Source organism: Jaculus jaculus, chromosome 11, assembly GCF_020740685.1.
Source record: "Jaculus jaculus isolate mJacJac1 chromosome 11, mJacJac1.mat.Y.cur, whole genome shotgun sequence".
Taxonomy (NCBI): Eukaryota; Metazoa; Chordata; class Mammalia; order Rodentia; family Dipodidae; genus Jaculus; species Jaculus jaculus.
This window is the reverse complement of record NC_059112.1, coordinates 46,329,298-46,348,660: the sequence shown is the minus strand read 5'-3', so window position 1 is coordinate 46,348,660 and position 19,363 is coordinate 46,329,298. Positions and strand designations below refer to the sequence as shown.

At 39.6% G+C, this 19,363-nt stretch overlaps 1 pseudogene; it reads right to left on the bottom strand.

Annotated features, from left to right (window-relative positions):
- The window catches only part of LOC101602593, a 95,617-nt pseudogene extending 78,407 nt beyond the window's left edge, over nucleotides 1-17,210 (bottom strand).
- Between the last annotated feature and the right edge of the window lie 2,153 nt (nucleotides 17,211-19,363).

Genomic DNA, 19,363 nt, shown 5'->3' with positions numbered 1-19,363 from the left:
CAGGTCAGTGCCCACTAAGAAAATGAGGGTAAAAGGTAACTAATATATAGGAGTTAGAGAGGCGAGAAAGAGGGAGAAGGAGAGGGAGGGAGGGAAGATGTAGAGGATTTAGGTTAGAATTTATCCTACCCTCTCCAGTGTCTTGTGGTTCAGGTGTTTCCTGTAAGGGCCTGGTGAAGGTTCAGCCATTTGGTGTACATTTTAGGAAGTAGTATTTTATGGTACCCTTGCCATTTGGGTCTAGATTACTGTTTCCCACCACTTCAATGTCCTCCCCTCCCTCCCCATCCCTCCTAGGGTCTAGTCCATGAAATGCATGCAAGGTATGTAAGGTATCTTGGGTAGATTCAGGATAGGTGCTGTAGATGAGTGAGACTATGGGGCGATTTTTTTCTGTGATTGGGTAAGTTCGCTGAGAATGATCTGTTCTAGGTTCAACCATTTTTCCTCAAATTTCTTTCTGTCATTTTTGTCTTACTGCTGTATAGAATTCCATTGTGTAGATATACCACATATTAGTTATCCATTCTTCTAGTGATGGACATCTGGGTTGATTCCAGCTTTTAGCTATTATGAATTGAGCCGCTACAAACATGGTTGAGCAAATCTGTCTGGCCTGTGGTTTGAATGCTTTAGGGTATATGCTCAGTAAGGGAATAACTGGGTCTGTTGGTATCTCTATAGTCAGCTTTTTCAGGAGTCTCCATATGGCTTTCCAAAGTGGTTGTACCATCCTACATTCCAACAAAAAGTGGATGAGTGTTCCTGCTTCTCCACATCCTCACCAGCATTTATTTTCATTTGATTTTTTGATGTTTGCTATTCTTATTTGGGTAAGGTGGAATCTCATAGTTGTTTTAATTTGCATTTCTCTGATGATTAGAGATGATGAACATTTTCTTAAGTGTGTGTTTGCCATTTGTATTTCTTCCTCTGTGAACTGCCTGTTCAGCTCTTTGCCCCATTTTGTGAATGGGGTGTTTGACTTCTTACTGTTTAGATTTTTGAGTTCTTTGTAGATTTTAGAGATTAGGCCTCTATCAGTTGGATAACCCACAAATATTTTTTCCCATTCTGTGGGTAATCTATTGGCTGTGCTTATTGTATGCTTGTCTGTAAAGAAACTCTTCAGTTTCATACAATCCCATTGTTTGAGTGACTGTTTAAGATAGTGAGCTACTGGGCTTTTGTTCAGGAAGTCTTTTTCCATTCCTATATCATGGAAAGTACTTCCTAAATTTTCTTCCAGTAGGATTCGAGTTTCTGGCCTTATATTGAGGTCTTTGATCCATTTGGATTTGAGTGTAGTGCATGGTGAAATGTGTGGATCAAGTTTTAGTCTCCTGCATATGGTTACCCAGTTTGTCCAGCACCATTTGTTGAAGATGCTGTCATTTTCCAGCCTATATTGTTCAGGCCTTTGTCAAATATCAAGTAGCTATAGTTGCTTGGCCCTAAATCCGGGTCCTCAAGTCTATTCCATTGGTCTATACTCCTGTTTTTATGCCAGTACCATGCTGTTTTTATTACTATGGCTTTGTAATATAGCTTTAGATTAGGTATGGTGATTCCACCAGAGGCATTTCTTTTGCTGAAGATATGTTTGGATATGGGAGGCCTTCTGCCTTTCCATATGAAATTTGAGATCAGTTTTTCTATGTCTGTGAAGAATACTGTGGGGATTTTAATTGGAATTGCATTAAATCTGTAAATTGCCTTTGGTAGGATTATCATCTTCACAATGTTAATTCTACCCATCCAGGAGCATGTGAGGTCTTTCCATTTTCTCAAGTCCTCCTCAATTTCTTTTTTGAGTGTTTTAATGTTTTCTTTGTATAGATCTTTCACTTCCTTGGTTAATGTTACTCCAAGGTATTTTTGTTGTTGTTGTTGCTATTGAAAATAGGACTATGTCCCTTATTTCTTTCTCTGTATCTTTGTCATTGGTATATAAAAATGCTACTGATTTTTGTGCATTGATTTTGTATCCTTCTACTTTGCTATAGGAATTAATCACATTCAGGAGTTTTGGGATGGAGTCTCTTGGGTCTCTTACATATACAATCATGTCATCAGCAAATAGAGCTAACTTAACTTCTTCCTTTCCAAATTGCATCCCTATTATTTCCTTCTCCTGTCTTATTGCTTGGGCTAGGTTTTCCAGAACTATATTGAAAAGCAGAGGTGAGAGAGGACAACCCTGTCTTGTTCCTGATCTCAATGGGAATTCCTCCAGTCTCTCTCCATTAAGCATTATTTGGGCCTTTGGAGCTTTGTATATTGCCTTTATTATGTTAAGATGTGAACCGGCCATGCCGATTCTCTCCAATGTTTTGATCATGAAGTGATGTTGTATCTTGTCAAAGGCCTTTTCTTCATCTATCGAAATGATCATGTGGTTTTTATGTTTAAACTTGTTTATGTGGTGTATTACATTGACAGATTTCCATAAGTTGAACCACCCCTGTGTTCAAGGGATGGATCCCACTTGTTCAAGGTGGATAATGCTTTTGATGTGTTGTTGGATTCGGTTTGCGAGTATTTCATTGAGGATCTTTGCATCTATGTTCATTAGGGAAATAGGCCGGTAGTTTTCTTCTCTTGTGGGATCTCTGCCTGGTTTTGGGATTAGGGTGATACTAGCTTCATAGAAGGAGTTGGGTAGCTTTCCCTGTTCTTCAATTCTGTGGCACAGTTTTAGAAAGTAGCTCTATGCTCATCCTTTTTAATAATCTCCATATTGATTTCCATAGTAGTTGTACAAGTTTACATTCCCACCAACAATGGATGAGGGTTACTCTTTCCCCATATCCTTGCCAGCATTTGTTGTTATTTGATTGTTTTTAATGTTTATTTTTATATATTTATTTGAGTGCAACACACAGACAGAGAGAAAGAGGCAGAATGAGAGAGACAATGGGTGTGCCAGGGCCTCCAGCCACTGCAAACAAACTCCAGATACATGTGCCACTTTGTGCATCTGGCTTACATGGGTCCTGGGGAATTGAGTCTTGAACTGGGGTCCTTAGGTTTCACATAACTGTAAGCCCACTGAGGAAGGTCCCAGCATAATGGGGGAAGGGACAAGGGAAAAGAAGGTACCAACACATGAAGTATCCATACAAAATATGCCAATAATAATAATGAGTGATAAATAAAAGAAGTAGACCCTTGCTTAAAAGAAGGGTGTCACTTGGGGGCAGACCTGGAAGGGTTACACCCTCACCCAGTTGTTTATTGTTCCCTTTCTACTCTTTGTCTTCCAGGATGACTGTGGTTTTCTGTTCTAATCTGCCTCACTTTTCCAAACACATGTATTGTAACCTTGGAAAACATCATCATTTTTTTTTTCCTTTTCCTTCAATAAGCAACCACTGATTGGCTATTTGTTCTCAGGATTGAGAAAGTAACTGATATAAAGAAGTAACTTTCACACATTCAGCATTACCAAAGATAATACTATTGTGAAGATGTGAAGAGAATAATGTTATTACAACACATGTAGATAATGAATTTATTCCTATTTTTCCAGTGTTAAAGTTGTATTAATTGTACTGAAATATTTTATAAATTAACATTTCTGGTCAATTACCATCTAACCTTCTGGAAATCTGGCATTTGTTTTGTATAATTGTCACATTTTATATGACTTGAGTTTTAAGAGTTGTATGTGATGTGGTCACAGAACACTGAGAATTCAAGCTGTAACTGAGCTAGAAGCCACCTTTCTAGCTGCCATCATGCTAGAAAGTGTTATGCAGCCTGCTGGGGGAGAAAAGTCATTGGTTCTCTTAACAATCAGTGAATCCTGCAGGACACACAATCAACCAGCCAGGTAAGATGTGTCCACTAGTGCAGTAGTGGCATATAATTGTGAGGATATTCAGCTGCTCCCTGACTGGATTTGAAGCCTGTTCACTGGAAGGTAATTCATGACTATTGCTGAAAACCACACCAAAAGTTTATGGCTTGAAAGTACATGGGTCTTAAAGAGAAGGTACCACTGTTCTTTGGCTAAATGGATATGTTGTACCCACGGAATTATCTTCTAAATGTATATGTTTATACACATTGATTAGTGTTGTTCTAACTTTTGGTTAAAGAAGCTTCTTTACACAGATGGCAGTGAACACTGGTGCAACACCAGACTCAGCAAGGTGTCAAGAAGAAGAAAAAGCACTTACTACTGGATACCACTCCCACCAAGACTCAAGGAATTTTGCAAAGAAGGCTTCAGGCAGAATATTAGTGATGCTAGCCAAAGAAGATTCTCTATGAAGACACCAAGAAGACTTAACACTCAACAAAGCTGAAAATAAGACAGCTGTGAGTTAGAAACAAAAAGAGTCATCTCTGTTGTGCCTTCTAAGATTCAAGAAATATTGCAGAAGAGAAGCAGAGTACTTTGAGGTACTTTCCTCCAGACATGAACCAACTGGTATATTCATTATTTCACAGTGGTTGTCATTACACCCAAAAGATCTATACAATTCTGAGCCATCAACATTTTCACATAAAAGGTGGAGGAAGGCAAAAAGAATTAACAACAAAACAGAGGGAAGGACTACTTTTAAAAAGAAGGGAGGTGCACAATGGAATAGCAATGCTGTGGAGGAGAAAAAAGGTGAAATGGGAGTATGATCAAATTATAGCTTGTTCATGTTAAAATCCTCAATAATGTAAAAAATATAATCAATGATTATTTACATTATATGAATAAGAAATTTAAACATTAAACATTTTCTTCATTTGCAACCCTATAATTAAATGCAACAGGGTTGATACTGGGATTTCCTGAATTGCTCAGCAGAAGAGTTTTAAGATCCTTATACATTTTGTTGTAATTGGCTATGGGTGTCTATCATCTGGTAATTATGAGAAAGGAATGCAGTGGTTTCTTTTGTGCCTCCATCTGAATTTAACATTAGCTCACTCATGTTAACACCTAAAGATCACCTGTGAATAAAGTTCCTTGTATTCTTACAGGATTTTAAGTAGTTTATCATTTGAAAATTGATGTCAAATCCTTTGCATTCATATTTTTGCATTTGCATGTGCTAAGTAGTAAGATCTTGTATTTTAAGAAGCCCATTATTAACATTTATTAACAATGCATTTAAGATCATAACTCCTGGGCTGGAGAGATGGCTTAGCGGTTAAGCGCTTGCCTGTGAAGCCTAAGGACCCCGGTTCGAGGCTCGGTTCCCCAGGTCCCACGTTAGCCAGATGAACAAGGGGGTGCACGCGTCTGGAGTTCGTTTGCAGAGGCTGGAAGCCCTGGCGCGCCCATTCTCTCTCTCTCCCTCTATCTGTCTTTCTCTGTGTCTGTCGCTCTCAAATAAATAAATAATTAAAAAAATTTAAAAAAAAAAAAAAGATCATAACTCCTCACTGAACATTACTGATAAGCTCTGGAACTCACAAAGTAAACATTCAATATCTGGAAGCTTTTATAAATATTATATGAAAGAGATTTTCCTATGAAATTCCTATCAAAAACCAGTTAAACTGCACATGAAAACCATGCTGCTATTGAAACTCAACCTTAATGGCTACTGTTGATTTTTTTTTTTGCAAAAGCATAAAATGTATATAGGTTTATTGGCTATGAAACAAGGGAAATATTTATCATATGAATTGAATAAGTGTATAGATGATTATTTTTGCCAGTTTGCCACAAGAACCTATGTTCAACAAGTAAGACATTAGCATCATTTTTGTATTAGAAGTGAGAAGTTAATGTTAAGGTTCACACTAATTAGATATATCACTGGAGGGGATTATGGTGCTAACATTGCAATGATAGTTTATCATCACATATGTGAGTTTACAACTCACAGACTAGATTTATAGTACAGATATATGTTAAAAAATTAATTCATATGAATTATGATATACATTCAATTTTCTAAACCTCTCTTTGATCCAAATATTGGTAAACAGCTGTGAATTGGAACATTTTTCTTAGTGAGTAAATAATGTGGTCTTGAAAATTTACAAAATGGTAGCTTTCAATTCTAATGTATGATGATGATTTAAGGAAGCAGTGTTGTACTAACACAAGAAATGGGCCAAGGAAAAACACAATACCGGACTTCCGGCCAAGATGGTGACCACCTACCTGTGCTGCAGATACTGGGGAAAGAAAGGCAAGAAATTAAGGGTTATCAGCGTCTTCTTGCCAGTGAGAGGGCACAGAGTGGAGAAAAACAGGGAAGCACGCAACCCCCTCGGGTGGGTAGTCTACCTGCACACATACAGCTGCCATGCCCTGCACCCTCCACCCCATGCCCCGCACAACATGCCCCGCGCTCCGTGCCACGCGGCTGTGCTCCGATCGCATGCCCACCAGCCCATCGCGCACCCGCCAGCCCGCTGCGCTGACACGGGAACCTCTGCCTTTGTCCTCTGATCATGTGCGTTGGCCAGTCACACTGTGCTTGGTTTGCATGCCCGCGGGGGCCACCTCTGCCATGATTAGGCAGCTGCCAGACCCCCTGCTGCTGTGCTCCAATCGCTTGCCTGCCAGCCAGCCTCTGCTGTGTCCTGATCCCATGCCCGCACCAGCAGCCTCTGCACAATTGCACGTGCAACGGGCCCAGTCCCACAACAAGGGCCACAAAAGTCCACACTGAGTCACTAGCACCAGCTCAGGTGCCATCCCCTACCTGTCTGTTGCCACCAATCCCTCACTCCCCTGAGGTGGGAGAGCACAGACTGTTTGCAGGTCCCAGTGCTCCCAGCCAGAGTTTGGGCAGCTTCAGGGCTTGCTATCTCAGTCCCCTTTCAAACTCGAAGGCAGGCAGCTTTGGTGCATTACTGGGTGAGATTTCAGGCAACTTTGGTGCCCCTGTCAGGCAATAGATAGGTGGCTTTGGCAAGAGAGAGCTAAAACCCAGGCTGCTTACAACTGCCCCAGGCTGCCTTGGTTCGCATTAAGCTAGATCCCAGGCTGCTCCACCCACCTACCTGCCCAAACACTGACATGGGTAGACCACAGTGCAAAAGAAATAACATGAAAAATAAAATGCAAGAAAATCCAGACAGATCTCCCAGTCCAACAAGGATTACATCTAACCAAAACATAGAAGAGTGTTTAAGATCAGAACATCAAGTGAAACCTAAGAGAAATGCAACCCAGACCAACCTAGTGCTAGAACTTGCAGGAAAGCTACAAAGGACAGATAATCGTGTGGATGCTACCATCACTAAGCTAGAACAATATGATAAGACACTGGAAGGAATTCAAAGAGAGCTAAGAAAGTTGAGGGAGAGTGAAAAAAAAAGAGGACCTTAAAAGTCAGCTGGCCACACTAAGTGAAAACATAAAGAAATGCAAGGATGATTTCCAAGAATCATCAAGAAAATCAGAAAATGAGGTGAAAAGGGAGCTGGTCAGAGTGATAGAAGTGATACATAGGAAAGTAGTAGAAAATGCACACTTAATTGAACAAGTCCAAAACTCACTAGAGGCTCTCAAGAATAGAGTCAGCGAAGTGGAAGAGAGAAATTCTGATCTGGAAGACAGTATGGAAGAAACAGTTTGAGAGTCCAAAGATTTCAGTAAGTTCAAAAGTTCCTGTGAATAGAGTATGAGGGAATTGTGGGATACACTTAAACGTACTAATATCAGAATCATTGGAATAGCAGAAGGAGAAGAATTTCAGACCAAAGGCATGGAGAACTTATTTAACACAATAATTGAAGAAAACTTCCCCAGTCTCTTAAAAGAAAGGCCCATCAAGATTCAAGAAGCAAACAGAATTCCTAACCGACTAGACCAAAGGAGAAACTCCCCAAGACATATTATCATTAAGACTCTAAACATTGACACCAAGGAAAAATTCCTAAAAGCAGCTAGGGAAAAACAGCACACCACTTTCAAAGGAAACCCCATCAGAATTATTTCAGACTTCTCAATGGAAACCCTGAAAGCTAGAAGGGCCTGGAATGAAACTTTCAAACTCTCAGAAACTATGACTTCCAACCCAAACTACTCTACCCAACAAATGTCTCCCTTATAATAGATGGTGAAAGGAAAACTTTCCATGACAAAACTCAGCTTTACAATTATATGAACACAAAACCAAACCTACAGAAAGTACTCCAGGAAATTCTCCACAGAGAAGAAACAAATAACCAAACACAAATGCCTATAAGAAGCAGATCACAGCAACCAAACACGGAGTAGACACAAAAAATTTCAAATTCCATGGAAATGCCAACAAACCTCTACCACTAAAACATGGCAGGGATCAAATCAAATCTCACAGTCATCACCCTAAATATTAATGGCCTTAATTCACCCATCAAGAGACACAAACTAACAGGGTAGAAAAAAATTAGACCCCTCAATCTGCTGCCATCAAGAAACCCACCTTACCACTAAAGACAGAAACCTCCTCAGGGTGAAAGGGTGGAAAACAATATTCCAAGCAAATGGGAATAAGAAACAAGCAGGTGTAGCTATATTAATATCAGATAAAATTAACTTCAAACCAAAAACAATCAAAAAAAGACAAAGAAGGCTACTTCCTACTTATAAAGGGAACAATCCATCAAGAGGATATTACAATCATAAATCTGTATGTACCAAACACAGGGGCACCACAGTTCATAAAACAAAACCTACTTGACAATAAAACAGAAATAACCACCAACACCATCATAGTGGGGGACTTTAACACATCATTATCAGTAATAGACAGATCATCCAAACAGAATCTCCAAAGGGAAGTAGGAGAGCTCAACAAAACCATAGAGCACTTAGACCTAACAGAAATCTACAGAACTTTCCATCCCAAATCCACAGACTACACATTCTTCTCAGCAGCCCATGGAACATTCTCTAAAACAGACCATATACTGGGTCACAAAGACTGCCTCCACATATTTAGGAAAATCGACATAATTCCCTGCATGATATCAGATCATAATGCTATATTCCTAGAAATCAACAACAAAAAAACCAACAAGAACCCCAACAGCAACTGAAAACTGAATTGCACACTCTTAAACAACAAATGGATAGTGGATGAAATAAAAAATGAAATTGCAAAATTCCTGGAATTGAATGACAATGAGAACACATCATAACAAAACTTATGGGACACAATGAAGGAGGTCCTCAGGGGAAAATTCATAGCACTCAATGCCTTCATAAAAAAAGACAGAAAGATCCCAAATCAATAGCCTAACCATCCACCTAAAGGCACTGGAAAAACAAGAAAAATCAAACCCAAAGAGCTCCAGAAGGAAAGAAATAATTAAAATCAGAGCAGAAATTAATGAATTGGAAAACAAGGAAACAATTAAGGCATTTGACAAAACAAAGAGCTGGTTCTTTGGAAAAATAAACAGGATTGACAACCCTCTGGCCAATTTGATCAAGCAAAAAAAGGAGAGACTCCAAATTAACAAAATTCAAAATGAACAAGGAGAGATGACAACAGACATCAGTGAAATTGGGAGATTCATCAGGACTTAATTCAAAAACCTCTACTCCACAAAAATGGAAAATGTGGAGGAGATGGATAAATTACTAGATGCATATCATCTACCAAAGCTAAACTCGGAGCAGATTAATCACCTCAATGAACCCATCACACTCATGGAGATTGAAAAAGTAATAAAAAACCTCCCAAAAAAGAAGAGTCCAGGACCAGATGGATTCCCAGCCAAATTTTATCAAACCTTCATGGAAGAACTCAAACCAATCTTTCTAAAACTGTGCCACAGAATTGAAGAACAGGGAAAGCTACCCAACTCCTTCTATGAAGCTAGTATCACCCTAATCCCAAAACAAGGCAGAGATCCCACAAGAAAAGAAAACTACCTGCCTATTTCCCTAATGAACATAGATGCAAAGATCCTGAACAAAATACTCGCAAACCGAAACCAACAACACATCAAAAGCATTATCCACCTTGACCAAGTGGGATTTATCCCAGGAACACAAGGGTGGTTCAACATACGAAAATTTGTCAATGTAATACACCACATAAACAAGCTTAAACATAAAAACCACATGATCATTTCGATAGATGCAGAAAAGGCCTTTGACAAGATACAACATCACTTCATGATCAAAACATTGGAGAGAATCGGCATGGCCGGTTCACATTTTAACATAATAAAGGCAATATACAAAGCTCCAAATGCCCAAATAATACTGAATGGAGAGAGACTGGAGGAATTCCCATTGAGATCAGGAACAAGACAGGGTTGTCCTCTCTCACCTCTGCTTTTCAATATAGTTCTGGAAATCCTAGCCCAAGCAATAAGACAGGAGAAGGAAATAATAGGGATGCAATTTGGAAAGGAAGAAGTTAACTTAGCTCTATTTGCTGATGACATGATTTTATATGTAAGAGACCCGAGAGACTCCATCCCAAACTCCAGAAGGTGATTAACTCGTACAGAAAGTAGCAGGATACAAAATCAATGCACAAAAATCGGTAGCATTTCTGTATGCAAATGACAAAGATATAGAAAAAGAAATAAAGGACATAGTCCCATTTTCAATAGCAACAACAACAAAAAAATAAAATACCTTGGAATATTGTTAACCAAGGAAGGAAATGATCTATACAATGAAAATACAAAAACTCCCCACAAATAAATTGAGGAAGACTTGAGAATATGGAAAGACCTCCCATGCTCCTGGATAGGCAGAATTAACACTTTGAATATGACAATCCTACCAAAGGCAATATAGAGATTTATCGCAATTCCAATTAAAATCCCTACAGTGTTCTTCACAGAGATAGAAAAACTGATCTCAAATTTCATATGGAAAGGCAGAAGGCCTTGCATATCCCAACATATCCTCAGCAAAAGAAATAACTCTGGTGGAATCACCATACCTGATCTAAAGCTATACTACAAAGCCATAGTAATAAAAACAGCATGGTACTGGCATAAAAACAGTAGTATAGACCAATGGAATAGACTTGTGGACCTGGATTTTGGGTCTAGCAACTATAGCTACTTGATATTCAACAAAGGCCCGAACAATATAGTCTGGAAAAAAGATAGCATCTTCAACAAATGGTGCTGGACAAACTGGATAACCACATACAGGAAACTAAAACTTGATCCATACATTTCACCTTGCACTACACTCAAATCCAAATGGATCAAAGACCTCAACATAAAACCAGAAACTCGAAAACTACTGGAAGAAAATTTAGGAAATTCTTTCCATGATATAGGAATGGAAAAAGACTACCTGAACAAAACTCCAGTGGCTCAAGTTCTTAAACAGTCACTCAACCAATGGGATCATATGAAGCTGAAGAGTTTCTTTACAGACAAGCATATAATAAGCAAAGCCAATAGATTACCCACAGACTGGGAAAAAATATTTGCAGGTTATCCAACTGAAAGAGGCCTTATCTCTAGAATTTACAAAGAACTCAAATGTGTAAACAATAAGAAGACAAATATCCCATTCACAAAATGGGGCACAGAGTTGAACAGGCAATTCACAGAGGAAGAGATACAAATGGCAAACACACACTTAAGAAAATGTTCATCATCTCTAATCATCAGAGAAATACAAATTAAAACAACTATGAGTTTCCACCTTACCCCAATAAGGATAGCCAACATCAAAAAATCAAATGAAAATAAATGCTGGCAAGGATGTGGAGAAGCAGGGAGACTCATTCACTGTTGGTGGGAATGCAGGATGGTACAACCACTTTGGAAAGCCATATGGAGACTCCTGAACAAACTGACTATAGAAATACCAACAGACCCAGTTATGCCATTTCTGGGCATCTACCCTAAAACCTTCAAACCAAAGGCCAGACAGACTTGCTCAACCATGTTTTTAGTGGCTCAATTTGTAATCGCTAAAAGCTGGAATCAACCCAGATGTCCATCATTAGAAGAATGGATAAAAAAGATGTGGTATATCTACACAATGGAATTCTATACAGCAGTAAGAAAAAATGACACAAAGAAATTTGAGGAAAAATGGTTGAACCTGGAACAGATCATTCTCAGTGAACTTACCCAATCACAGAAAAAAAATCGACACATAGTCTCACTCATCTACAACACCTAACCTGAATCTACCCAAGATTCCTTACATACCCAGCAAGCATCTCATGGACTAGACAATAGGATGGATGGGGTGGGCGGGGAGGGCATCAAAAGGTGGAAAACAGTAATCCCCACCAAACAGCAATGGTACCAGAAAATTCTACTTCCTAAAACACAGACCAAATGGCTGAACCTTCACTAAACCCTACAGGAAACACCTGAACCACAAGACACTGAAGAGTGTAGGATCAAGACTAACCTAAATCTTCTACATCTTCCCTCCCTCCCTCTTCTCCTCTCCCCTCTATCTCTCTCCTCTCTAACTGTTGAATATTAGTTATGTTTTTCCTCAATTTCTTAGTGGACACTGACCTGTAACCCCCACTTCCAGCTTGAGGCTACCATCCACAATGAGCTTTTGATCAGAGAAACCTACAAGGTTTCCCAAAACAATGACAGACTTCTGTCAGAGTACTTGATGACCCACCAAAGGCCAGTGGTAAGACCCTATTGCTGAAGACTCCATATACAGCTGACACATAAAATGGAATGGCATGGCTGGAAGCCAGGAGACAGACAGTCCCCAGACAGTCAGCATGTCTAGTACCAGAAGGTACTACATGGGCGACTGGGGGAAATGACCAATATCTGTCCAAGCAACTCATTGGCTAACCTAATAAGCAACAAATAACCTGATGTGGTGCCCACACAAGTGCAATAGTGGCACACAGCCAGGTGAGGAACCATCTGCTCTTGATTTGGCTAACTGATCCCCTCAGTGGTACTAGACCCATAGCTGGAACTGGGAAGCAAGTCAGAACCATATCCAAATACAAGCCCACTCTCCAATATCAAGCTACCATCAATCATGGGGTACAAGAGGGACTACACCTATCAAACTCTCTATCAAAAATAAGTGTTATCTCAATTTTCTGGGTGGTAACTTACTCTCCGTTGGAGAATCTGCTTCTCTTTTTCAGATAGATGCAGATATTAAGGAGAGAGCTGCCCCAACATACCTCAAAAGGGGCCCAAATGAAACTAAGGACAATTGGTGAAACAAGCAAGGGTGAAGTTTTCCTGATGAACTGGATACCAGCACAACGGGGAAGGAGACCAACACAGAGAAAAATCATTTCCTACCCAATCAGAGAGCCAGAGCCTCAGAGGCCCCCAACACATCAGCACTGAAGCAGACCAAAAATGAACCCAACATGGCTCAGGGAAATTTTGCGGAAGAGGGGGCAGAAGAATGTCAGAGTCACATGTTGGGTCATGATTTGCAGAGACATTTATCATACCAATAACTGTGGGCTAACTCCACAATGCATGACCCATTTACATCAACAAGGAGGGTCCACTTGGAGGGGGTAGATCATACATGAGCCTAAACAATGGTACCAAACTGCCTGTATTTGCTGAAAAGAAAACTAATAAATTAAATTAAAAAAAAAAAAAACATAATACCACCTTCTTCCTATTATAGCTTTATTTATTTATTTATTTGTTGGCTTTTCAAGATAGGGCCTCACTCTAGCCCAGGTTGATATGAAATCCACTTTGTAGTCTCAGGGGAGCCTGGAACTCACAGTAATCCTCTTACCTCTACCTCTTGCGTACTGGGATTAAAGGTGTCTGCCACCACACTCAGCTTTGGATTCTTATTTAATCATCTTCATACCCCATTTAAGGTTTAAAAAATTTTTAAATATTTCTTTATTTAAAATATTTATGAGAGAGGGGAAGGAGAGAAATATTGGGTGCACCAGGGCCTCAAGCTACAGCAAATAAATTCCAGAGTCATGTGTCACCTTGTGAATCTGGTTTACATGGGTGCAAGGGAATCAAACCTGAGGCCTTAGGCTTCGCAGGCAAGAGTCCTAACCACTAAGCCAAGTCTCCAGCCCTAATCAAATATTTTACTTGTTGTAATAATGATGTAATGGTGTATATGAATGGGTGACCTATTGGCTGCCACATCTAGCTATTACCTCTGAGGATCAGGTCTCAGCATATGAATTTGGAATGGGAGCATAGGTATTGAATGTGTAATTCACAATATATCAAAAAATATCATAATTCTCAGAAAATCATTATCCCCTCACAAGGGAAATGGACACATTTTTTTTTCTTCTTTAATCTCAATTGTTTGAAGACAAATGCATAGTGTTCACAATACCCTTTCTTTAAAATTATGCAAGTTCATGTCCGTGTGCATGCACATGTGTGTGTGTGCCATGACATGTATGGGGGCAGAGTGCACCCTTAGGTGTCAGTCCTTGCCTTCCATCTTGCTGTTTCAGGGTCTCTTTTCTGTTTCCCATTGTATATCCCCGGATGAGGAGTGTGAGCTTCTAGGGATCCCTTGTCTGCCTCCGTGTTGCTATAAAAGCACTGGGATTACAGGTATTTACAGATGTATCAGCTCCAGCTTTCCTTGGAATCTTGAGATTAGATCTCAGTTCACTAAACTTAGTCGGCAAGTATCCTACCTACTTTGAGCCATCTTCTCAGACCCACAATATCCACTTTTAAATGGTCATACTTTATTTTCAAACTATATTAATTCATTTTATATACAATGTAAAACCCCAAAACAGTATACATTTACTTCCCTGTCTTAAATTTTATGCTAATATTTTCATATACTTTACTTGTACAGGTCTTATGAAATGTAGAATTGATTTACTTTGTATGCACACTTTTTTGACATAAATATCACAAAGAAAGTGTTATCTACTTACCATCACATTTAATATTTGGGTAAACTTTGTGAAGATCTAAATTTTAGAATGTAATAATTTGTCAATATGAAGACTTCACTTTTATATTTCCCATAGTGTAATTTTGAATGACAATATTCTACAACTTTTGATTATCTAAAAGACTTTCATAGTACCTTAGTTTACGAACGAGATGTTGACTGGTCATAAAAACATTGGTTTGCGTTATGTTCTTTGACTATTTCAAGTCTCTAGTTTATATTTATTCTCATGTAAATTTAACAACCATTCTTAATGCAGTTGTCTTAGAATTACTCATTTATGACTGTTCTCAGGATTTTCTTTTATCATTGATTTTCAACAATTTTATTGCAATGTCCCTACATGTGATTTTCTTTTATTTATTCTGATAAGAATGTACAAAGCTTCTTGAATCTTCAAAGGCATAGTTGTCTTCAAATTTGTAATAAATGCAACTTTTTATTCATCAAATAATTATTCTGCATTCTTGACTTACTATCTGTTTCACTCTGGACCTCTAATTATTTGTGTTGTGTGTGCATGGAAGTACTGAATGTTTCTATAATTACATGTGCTGTGTGTACATGGAAGTACTCAATGTTCCTCTAATTATGTGTGTTAACTGTGCATGGAAGTACCCAATGTTTCTCTAATTGTGTGTGCATGAAACTACTCAATGGTTTTTTTTAGGTCACTGCAGACTGACCACTATCTCTCTCCCTCTTCTTCCCTCCTTGGTCCACTCTCACCATTCTTTAATCTTTCTGCACTTATTTCTCTCTCTCCTCTCATATTCTCTCACTTATACTTTTTACCCTGTCCAATAATCTCTTAAGTATTGCTTTATTTGTGCTGAGGTATGACTTTGATTACAGGACATGGTAACACTAAGAGACACCCTAATGTATCTCCTGCACTCTAGTCATATTCTTCCTTAACTCCACTGTGGAGGAGAAGTTGGATTTCTCCATGGTAGTATGGATTAATCACACCTGATAACACCGTAACTCCTTTTTTAGCATCTTGACTGGGGGGCATCAGGAGACCAAAGTGGCAAGGGGGAAGTCTTATCATCCAGTTCAAAGGAATGTTCTTTGTGCCTCCAGTGAAAGCATTCCCTTCTTTGCCATCAAGACCTCCAGGCCAGCAGAGCATAAAGTTGTGGGAACAGTTACCAAAAATTTGGCTAGTGGGTCACTTGGGATGAAGGTAAGCAGGACCACTCCCATTTTCACCCTTTGATTACTGGACCTGTGAATCCAGACTATAGGAGAAATAGCACCATATATAGCATGCTGATACCAAACATATACACCTTGCTAGAGGACACTTCCCCAGCCTGTCAAGATATTGCCACCTATTTGGAGCTGAAACTGTTTCTTTAAAAGGCCATTCCACCATTCTATAAATCCAGCTGCTTCAGTGTGGTGGGGTACATGGTAAGACCAGTGAATTCCATGATCATAAGCCCATTGCTGTACTTCCTTGGCTGTTAAGTGTTTTCCTTGGTCAGAAGCAATGCTGTGTGGAATGCCATGACAGTGGCGAAGGCATTCTGTAAGCCCACAGATGGTAGACTTGGCAAAAGCACTATGTGTAGAAAAGGCAAATACATACTAAGAATAAGTGTCAACAAGGACAAAGTGCTACCCTTTCCATGATAGAAATGGCCCAATACAGTCAATCTGCCACCAATTTGCTGGTAGATAAACCAAAGTATGCTACCATATTGGGGAATCAGAGTTGGCTTCTCCTGCTGGAAAAATTGGCACTCTGCAGCACCTATAGCCAAGTAACCCTTAACTAATTGAAGTCCATGTTGTTGGGCCCATGCATAACCTGCATCTCTGCCTCCATGGCCACCTTGTTCATGAGCCCATTGGACAATGACAGGGGTAGCTGAGAAAAGAGGTTGACCACTAACCATTGAACTGGTCAGCTTATTTACTTGATTATTAAGTCCTATACCATCCAGCCTAACCATTGGCCACAGCCCATGAATCACTGTATAACTGCACATCTGACCATTTTTCCTTCCAAGAAAAATGCTCAACCATGTGTATTTCATGAAGTTCTGCCCAATGAGAAGACTTTGCTCACCACAGTCCTTCATAATTTTTCCAGACAGGGGCCATAAGGCTGCAGATGTCCACTTCTGGGAGGTGTCTGCATAACATGCTAAACCATCTGTAAACCATGCCCTTGTTCCCTCCTCTTCAGTCAACTGATCATAGGGCAAACCCCATGATGCCATAAGTGCATGCTTGGATATAGAAGACACTGTAACAGGAGTAGAAAGCAGAGGCATTTGGGAAACTTCCTTATACAACTTACTTGTTCCTTTAGAGACTGCTTGGGCCCAATCACATATATACCATTTCCACTTGATGATGGACTGCTGCTGTGCCTATACATCTTTATGGCCTGGCAGGTCAGATAATACCCAGTTCATAATGGGCACCTCAGTTCACATATTAACTTTATGGCCTATTATCAAACATTCATTTTCCACTAAGGCGTAATGGCAGCCCAGGAGCTATCTCTCAAAGAGAGAATAATTGTCTGCAGATGATGGCAGGGCCTTGATCCAAAATCCTAAGGGCCTCTGCTGTCATTCACCTATGGGGGCCTGCCAAAGATTCCAAATGGCTTCCCTATCTTCCATCGATACCTCAAGTACCATTGGATCTGCTAGATCATATGGCCTAAGAGGCAGAGAAGCCTGAAAAGCCTGGACCCATTGATGAGCCTTCTATTGTTCTGGGCCCCACTGAAAACTAGTAGTTTTCTGAGTCACTTGGTATATGGGATGGAGTAAGTCACCCAAGTGAGGAATGATGTATCTCCAAAATCCAAATAGGCCCACTAGATGTTGTGCTTCCTTCTTAGTGGCAGGTGGGGCCAGATGTAACAGTTTATCCTTCACCTTATAAGGAATATCCCTGTGTGCCCCACACCACTGAACTACTTGAAATTTCACTGAGGTGGAAGGTCCTTGAATTTTGGGTGGATTTATTTTCCATCCCCTGTTGTGCTTATGCTATACCATCAACTCCAAAATGATTGCTACATCTGGTACAGCAGCTGCAATTGGAGTCACCACTTGATTGTTTCTAATAATCCACTATCATCCTGCAAGACCCATCTGTCTTCTGAACAGGTCAAATAGAAGAGTTAAAATGAGACATGATGGGAACCACCGCCCCTCCATCTTTAAGTCTTTTACAGTGGCATTAATGTCTGCAGTCCCTCCATGGATGTAAAACTCTTTTTGATTCATTATTTTCATTGATGCTTGGAACCTCAATGGCTTTCATTTGGCCTTTTCTAACATAATAGCCCTCACTCCACAAGTCAGGTAACCCATGTGTGGTGTCTTCCAACTCCGATGTATATCAATCCTAATTATGCATTCTGGGAATGGGGAAATAACCATTCTGGGACCCACTGGAACCACTGTCAGTCTAACATTTTCCAAAACTCCATTGATCACCTGATCTTTGTAAGCACCTATTTTAGTTGGAAGGACACAATGCTGTTTAGGTCTCCTGGAATCAATGTAAATTCTGAACCTGTGTCCAGTAGTCCCTGAAAGGTCGGATTATTTCCTTTTCCCCAACATACAGTTACCCTAGTAAAAGGCTGAAGGTCTAAGCATTCTTCAGGGAACCTTGACTTGTGTTGTTGGGGAGGGGAGATTTGTCTTTCTAGTTGTATGTGGGATACCATGTTAGGTGGAATTATGAGCTTGTTACTGTTTTCATTTGAAAATTATGTATGATGTAAGGAGTTATGGCTTGGTGTCAAGTTGACAAAGGATGGACTTGTCAACTTGACTTGTTAAGGTGTTGTCAACTAGATCTGTTTAGTAATCCACAGAAGTCCCTTTTGGATGTGTCTTTTAGGTGGCTTCCAGGAAGGATTAATTGAAGGAGGAAGCCCTTCCAACTGAGTGAGACCTACCCACAGAGGGGACAAACCCACACAGGGGAGACTTTACATAAGGAAGCTCTGGGAGAAAAGAGCCCATTCCTTCCACTTGGCAACAGGAAATGCTTGCTGCCTTCTAGCAAGTATTGTTGCCCTGCACGAACTAACGACCAGTGTCATCTGAAAATCTGCATGGATTGGAAACCAGAGACAACTCAGGAAGCCTACATGCCTTCAGTGCTGGATTGGGACTGATGAAGCATCTAGCCATATGGACTGAGAAGCTACTGGGCTCCTTGATTGTTGGGCCTGCAACTGCTTTTAGACTACCATACACTAATCCAATAAATCACCTATTTAAGAAAATTCTTTCTAGCCATTCTGTTCCTTTAGAGAAGCCTGACTAATACAAGGTCCATTCCATGAGTTTTCTGAAAATTTTCTGTTTAGCTTGAGCCTTAGAAGTTAATTTAATGATAGTTTTTAATTTAAACTTTTTAATATATTTTGCATTATTTTATTATATTTATAATTGTTTGAAGTCATTTCTTTAAACATCCACTTTCTCTGCCATCTCTAATGCTGTTTTTATTTTATTAATTAACTTTGTACTTAATGAATACAGTCAATTAGGTACC